The sequence below is a fragment of the Arvicanthis niloticus genome, chromosome 15, assembly GCF_011762505.2.
Source record: "Arvicanthis niloticus isolate mArvNil1 chromosome 15, mArvNil1.pat.X, whole genome shotgun sequence".
Classification (NCBI taxonomy): Eukaryota; Metazoa; Chordata; class Mammalia; order Rodentia; family Muridae; genus Arvicanthis; species Arvicanthis niloticus.
Genome location: NC_047672.1, coordinates 44,439,029 through 44,446,624, shown reverse-complemented (window position 1 = coordinate 44,446,624; position 7,596 = coordinate 44,439,029).

The window sequence follows — 7,596 nt, the reverse complement described above, 5'->3', positions numbered from 1 at the left end:
TGATGGGTATCTGCCCAACCCAAATTTGAGCATTTATAGTCAACAGCATCATCTCTACTATGCTGAGACTTTCCTCATATTCCTGCTGATTGGTTCCTTCTTGGTTATTGTCTCATCCACAAGTCCCTATTTGGTTTCTTGACATGCAGGCAAAAGACAACATCTCCTGAAACCTCTCTTCCAAGGAATAACTACTAACCAATAGTTTTTGGATCTCATGCTTCTCAGTCTAATGCTCCTCAAGGCTCATTATTACTAGCATATGAGAGCAACAGAGCAACCTGTAAAGGGGATTGTCCTTACAGCATGTTCCCTTATTTCAAAATAAGAAAGAATGTGGATAGTAGGTAGTTCCTCCCTATCTGGGTGGTGTTATAAGATTCTCCCTCTCCCTCTCCCTCTCCCTCTCCCTCTCCCTCTCCCTCTCCCTCTCCCTCTCCCTCTCCCTCTCCCTCTCCCTCTCCCTCTCCCTCTCCCTCTCCCTCTCCCTCTCCTCCCTCTCCCTCTCCTCCCTCTCCCCCTCCCCCTCCCCCTCCCCCTTCCCCCTTCCCCTCCCCTCCCCCTCCCCTTCTCCTTCTCCCTCTCCCTTTTGCATCTCCCTCTCTCTTTCCCTCTCCCTCTCCCTTCCCTATCCCTTCCCTCTCCCCCTCCCTCCCTCCATCTCTCCCCCTTTACTGTTCTTTCAAATACTTGAGAACTATAGTTAGAAGAGAAATTCAGATAATAATACCAGATAATGAAATTATTTATTTATAATCTAAGGTACTGTCTGACATGCAACTGTCATCTTAATACTTTACTAAGTAACTCAGCTGGTCATTTGGTCTCTTAAAAACCCTAAAACTAACAACAAACAATAAGATCATGACAACCTGCCTAAAAGGTGATTCACAGCATCTCAGGAGAATTGCATTTAGATAGCAGTTAGGAAGAAGGGGGGAAATTGGATTCCCATCACACAGTAGAATATGGTCTAATTGTAGGTCACTCTGGAAACTCCTAAAACTACCCCCAAAGAACTTAGAGGTCTGGGGAGATTTTTTAAACTATCCAGTTCTTCTGGAATGGAGTAGCTCTTAGTTCAAAGAATTTCTTCAGTGTAGGGATTGGTGCTAGCTAAACAGAAAGTAGTTCAAGCTCCTCAACTTTACCATTTTTATCAGGAGCCTTTCAGTTTCTGGTCCCCACGTGACTGTAGTGTATGATGAGGATGTAGATGTGATACACTTTTGCCCTGAAGATGGAGGATCTCAACTTTAACAATACAACCTTAGGTAACATTGACAAATATAAAAGCAGTGTGGACTCTAATGGACACTTTTCAAACTAGACAGTAGAACTCCTTGTTCCTGGATAAAGGAAGGAAGCAACCTTGGCCCTTGGGGTAGCTAGTCAAGGATATTTGGGGACTTTCAGCTTCGGAAACATGGGTGGTCCCAAAGAATGGCCTGTTAAGGCTACAGCCAATCAGGGAAAGTAGACAGGCATGCCTTTGAAATTCCCCTGGAAATTGGATATTTAAAATGGACATGGATTTATTGTTAAGTACAAAATGGGGGAAAAAAGATTTAGAAAATGGAATATTTTATGCAGTTTCCATAACTTAATGTACTAACCTAGTAAAATGGTTCTTAACCTAGTTTACCAATGAAAGAGCTGAGTCTCAGAAAGGTGAAGAGTTTGACTAGTCCCAGGTAGCAGGAAGCCAGGTTGAAAAATCTGATCTGTCTGCCCCCAAAACAGTGAGGTAGAAGACAGTTGAGAAATGTCAGTGAGTATTGCAGAGTTTGTAATGTGAGCCGAGCTCTGTGGTGACAATTTTCTTCTTACGACAGCTAAAGCTGGTCCTTCTACTCTGCTTTATACCTGAAACCAGTCTCTTATGGAAGGCCCAAGGGTCCCAGAGCGCAACTCCAACCTCTACCTGTTACTTCTCCCATGACTACTTCCCTCCCTTAAGACTCTCAAGGGTTTCTGCTGGCAATTAAGATAGTCAAACACCCAAACTTATTGCTTTGTTCGAAGCTAAAACCCAGAAGTATATAGCTCAAGCCAGAGGCATCCATCTCATAGTTGACACAAGTGTCCCTTCAGTCTAGAGCAGCAGTTCTCAACCTGTGGGTTGTGACCCCCTTAGGGGGTTGAACAACCCTTTCCCAGGGGTCACCTAAGACCATCAGAAAACACAGGTGTTTACATTATGATTCATAACCATAGCAAAATTAAAGTTATGAAGTAACAATGAATATAATTTTATGGTTGGTGGTCACCACAACATGAGGGACTGTGTTATGGAGTCGCAGCATTAGGAATATTGAAAGCCACTGGTCTAAAGCCAACTAGTGCCCCTGATGCTTCATATATAGGAGACCACTCATTTTTCACAGTGACTAGGCCAAGGAGTTTCTCCCCGGGAGCGGCAGGGCATTAGCCCCGCTCAGTCCATGCTTGTCTTTCTGAAATCACCTATCTCCCTTGCCTCATGCTCTGTTAAAAGCAAACACTTTTGTCCCTTCTGCTGCTGCAAAGTTCAACAGAAAGAAAAGGCCAGCTATCCCAAGCTCCATCTCTTCAGCCTTTCTCATTGGTAAGAGCATGAGGAAAAAGCCAGCCTTATCTGTTTATCCAGGCAACGGTTGTGACCCACTGGTCTCCACACACACCACTATTTTATTTTTTGTGTTAGATCATGTCGTATGGTGTACAGTCTTGCTCAAACTTAATAGTTACTTTTTAAGTAAACTATTAAGCAATAGTAATTGTAAATTAAATAATAGTATTAAGTTATTAATTGTAATAATTTTAACTTCACTTACTCATAATCACAGGAATGCTGGAATTTCTGGAAGTGATGGATAGTTTTAATCCTTTCCCTCTCAAAAGTCTTCAGAACCCTTTATGCAAAATTTTAAAATTACCTTACATATTCCCAAATAGCCAACACAGACCACCCCTTTGTCTACAGGTTCTCATCTTCAGCTTCAACTAACTTTAGATGGAACACTCAAAGTTCTTTCCATTGTGTCTACTGAACATACACAGATTTATTTCTTTGTCGTTATTTTTCTAAACAACACAGCATAACAAGCATTTATAGAGCATTTGAATTATGTTTGGTATTATAAGTAACTTAGACATAATTGAAAGTATAAAGTACGGTGTTCACTGGGGTATGAAAATGTAGCATTTTCTCAAACTTGTGCATCTACAGATTTAATGCCTTCGGGGGTCCTGGCATCGATCCTCAACACAGATACTGAAGGATGACTCCCGATCATCCCACAGCAGGCAATAAACATTTACCTTCTCTTCTGCCAGAATCTCTTCACACAGACGCAAAAGATAAAATTCAGTTAAATTACTGACCAAATAAGAAAAAGGGAAAAAGGAGAAAAAAGATAGCCAAGTCCTTTATACTAATCAATGAAAGAGCTTCGAATCCATCTGCTGACCTATGATGTGCCCCCAAAGAAGATTCTCTGAGGCTCATAATATGAAATATCATTTTGGGGGTGTTGGTCCCTGAAAAACCAAGCCATGAGAAGGCCAAGACACACAGAAATCACTAGTATGTACTGTAGCTAAGGCCAGTCTCTTAGCCATTCCCTCAGCTTCACAGAGGTGCAAGACAAGATTTCAGGTTATAGACATGGACTGGTCAGGTGATTCCAGGCACTCATCATCCTACCTACTCTCAGATAACTGTATGTTCCCAGCTGAGGTTCCAGAAAAGTCATATGTGCTCATGGCTGGTTGGGTTCCTAATGAACACAGTAGATACCTTATCGCCCATGAGTTTGTTGTGACTTGTCACACAGCAACAACAGCCTGAGGAGATTCACCCAGAGAGCCAGAAAACCAAAGACTCTAAAAGGCAAAGTTTGGGATCCTCCTAGGCACACTGCCTCAAAATGCTAGGAAGTGTGTTCCGTCGTATAAGGCATCCATATGAAAGATGCCTCAGTATCCACATGGAAAGGTTATCATTAGCTGAGTATTGTTCATGCGGGGCTTGGAAAGCCTTTACTGGCAACAGTGGAACATTGAATGTAGAATTTTATTCCGTGGAAAATATTTTAAAACATTCTTCAATGAAAAGCACTGATCATCTGGAAAAAGCTTGATCATTGTCTTCGGGGACTGTTGCTTTTCTTAGGAAGGCAAAAAGTTGCCTTCTTTTCCATCTGGCTTGCTCGCAGAACCTTTAGTAAATAGTCCCCCAAACGCAGATAACAATGCACAAGAGATGAGAGACTCTTCAGGCAGTGGAAAACTTTAGATAAACCTATGAACTGTAAGACAAAAGCCCATAAATACAGGGTCCATTTTGATTTTAGAAAGACTTTAATTTTAAAAACAAACTCAGCATTTTTTAAACATATGTACTATATAACATATCATAGGTCTTACTCTCTATCTGTGCACCCCTGACCCTAAAATTATTTTAATTTCCACCCCATAATTAATTTTGCTACTGTTGTGATTTGTAATGCAAGTTTCTCTGTGTGTTCATGGGTGTGTGGGTATTGGGGAGTTTACTGATGAGATCCTTCTGTTAAAACTTTTGGTTCTATGGCTTTTGTTTCAACAGAGCTAAAATGTGAGAATGAAGTTACCAGTTTTATTTTCAAAACTATTTTTCTATCATAGTAGCAAGCAATGAAAGATATATATATATATATATATATATATATATATATATGCATATATACATATATACTATTGTTTATTTTCAAAATGTATGCTATTGTGGCAAACAGGCATCCATACATGTATTCACTAAGAAAATATAGAACATGTGCTATGTTTCCAAAATAGTTCTGAGTACTATTTTTATCCACAGTTGATAAAAAGAATGAAACCTTCATCATATTAATCTTCATTTAAACAGGAATAATTTGACAATGAAAAAACAAAACAAGATCAATGTCCTCTGCAGACCCAGTGCTGAAACATGGTAGGCACAGGGCACTGCTGAAACATGGGTTACTCAGACAATAAGGAAAGCTGATACTTGTTCTACTAATATCCAGAATCCTGCTTTTCCTCCATAGAGCATCACATTTTCCCATCAAAGGAAAGTCTTTAATGAAGGCATCGCCTGTCTCCCATCACAGAAACCAAGAGCAGAGCCTCCCTCTCAACACTCTGCTATAGAGTTTAAGAGGAGACCACTGGAACTTTGATATCTGATGCATAGATTCCATACAGGTCTCAACAGTGGTGAGAAATGCAGATTACTCCAACAAAGAGGATATTTCTGGAGATGATGATTAACTATATCAACTTGGCTCATCCAAGATAACCAGATATTTGTTCAAGTATTCCTTTAGATATTTTTATTAAGGTATTTTAAAGTGAGATTAGTGTTTAAACTAGTAGGATCTGACAAACCCAATCACACTGTATAGGCAGACAAGCTGTGCCCTTGAGTTGAAGGCCTTAGTAGGAAAAGGTCAACCTAAGAAAGAGTTCTTCCAGCAGGCAGAAGATTAGACTTGAGCTTCAATAAAGATTCTTCCCTTGGGTTCTAGCCTTTCCACTCTACAGATTTTAGAGTTGCTAGCCTCTAAAACCATGAGTCAGTTCTCTGTGAGACATGCATGGACATATAGATCGATCAGTTAGAGGCAGTTAAGATAATATTGGCTCTATTTCCTTGGAGAAGCTGAATAAAATGATGGTTTCTTTCGATAAACCTCCAAATTCCCATATTTCTTCTGTTTTCAAGCCGGTTTGTCTAATCCTGTGTTGTTCTGTTAGATGATACCTCCACTCCTCAAATATTGACAGAATGATAGCCCCAATGATAAAGGGTTCAGGCCAAGCACACAGACCAGCATCACAAAAGCACACCTGAAATTTCACAATGTCCACCCTTCTCAATCCAAACACCAGGCCAGCTCTTGCTTCTGTTCATGTGAACAGAGCAGGAGTGCTTACAACTGTGTAGCTTGACTTCTGCAGTAAGGCTGTAGCTTTGGAACTTAGCATCCTCTCTGCTGTCTTTTGTTTAAGATGCTTCCTAGTCTCTGCCTGCCTTTAGTAAATCATGTAGTGACTCAGAACATTTGGGGCATCCTCATGTTCATCTTGCTTGACTTAAACATGATAACTAAAGCCTCCCTCTGTAAGCTTACCTTGGCTCTCTCCTTAAGAGCCAAGACTGTGTTTTAAACTTTGTTGTGATACTTGTGGCCATACTTCTAAGGGCTGCATATGATAACTTCAGATGCTCTCTTGAGGAAATAGAGATTTCATGTCACCTCCAGGGTCTTGGCCACCTTTAGTCATAGACTTATATTAGCTACACTAGTTGGGACCAGTTTGATTTACAGTATATCGCCATACCAACAGACAACTACAGTGCATCCTCATACCAACAAACAACTACAGTGTATCGTCAAACCAACAAACAACATTTGGATTGTGTCATTTTATGCTTGGAAGATAAAACATTTTGGAAAAAAATCAGGAATCTAATAAAGATAAAACATTGTAGTGATTCTTCTGTAGACAGAGTCGATTGATGGTAATCTGAGGAAAGTGCTAGAGTAACCCTTGTTTACAGCAAATTACACAATATTTTCCTTTAATTAAGACTATTTGGCACTGGTTCCTTCCAGTCTGGGCCTGAGCACTGAGCAAATCTCAAGTGGCAGCTCTGCTCCCAATCTCAAAGAACCCAGAGGAAGTGGGCCTCCCAGGATCTCTAACCCAGGCAGTACCTTAGGTAAGGAGAAAGCATCACCAGCACCAAACAGGGGGTAACTGGGACCCACTAGGACCCAGGAAGTCACTCCTGGCCTGGAGCACTGGTTTCTTCCTGTCTGTGCCTGAGCACTGAGCAGATCTTGGGCCCCAGCTTTAGCCCCAGTAGTAACACCCACCCCACACAGTTCTCATACAACCAAGACAATAGGAAAGACAGGCTCCAGTCAGAGACAGGGCAGGTAGCACTAAGGAGATCTGGATGGCGAAAGGCAAGTGCAAGAACATAAGCATCAGCAACCCAGGGTACTTGGCATCATTAGAACCTAGTTCTCCCACACAAGAAAGTCCTGAGTTCCCCCATATCACTAGGAAAGCAAGATTCAGATTTAAAATCACTTCTAATGATGATGATAGAGGACTTTAAGAAAGATATAAATAACACTCTCAAGGAATTTGAGAAGAATACAGGTAAACAGGTAGAAACCCTTAAAAAGAAAGCACAAAAATCTCTTAAAGAATTATAAGAGAACACAACCAAACAGGTGAAGGAATTGAACAAAACCATTCAGGACATTAAAATGGAAGTAGAAACAATCAAGAAATCAGAAAGGGAGACTACCCTGGAGATAGAAAACCTAGGAAAGAAATCAGGAGTCACAGATGCAAGTATCACCAACAGAATACAAGAGATAGGAGAGAGAATCTCAGGTGCAGAAAATACCATAGAAAATATTGACACAACTGTCAAAGAAAATGCAAAATGCAAAAAGTCCTTAACACAAAATATCCAGGAAATCCAGGACACAATGAGGAGACCAAACCTAAGGATAATAGGTATAGATGAGAGTGAAGATGCCCAACTTAAAGGGCCAATAAGTATCT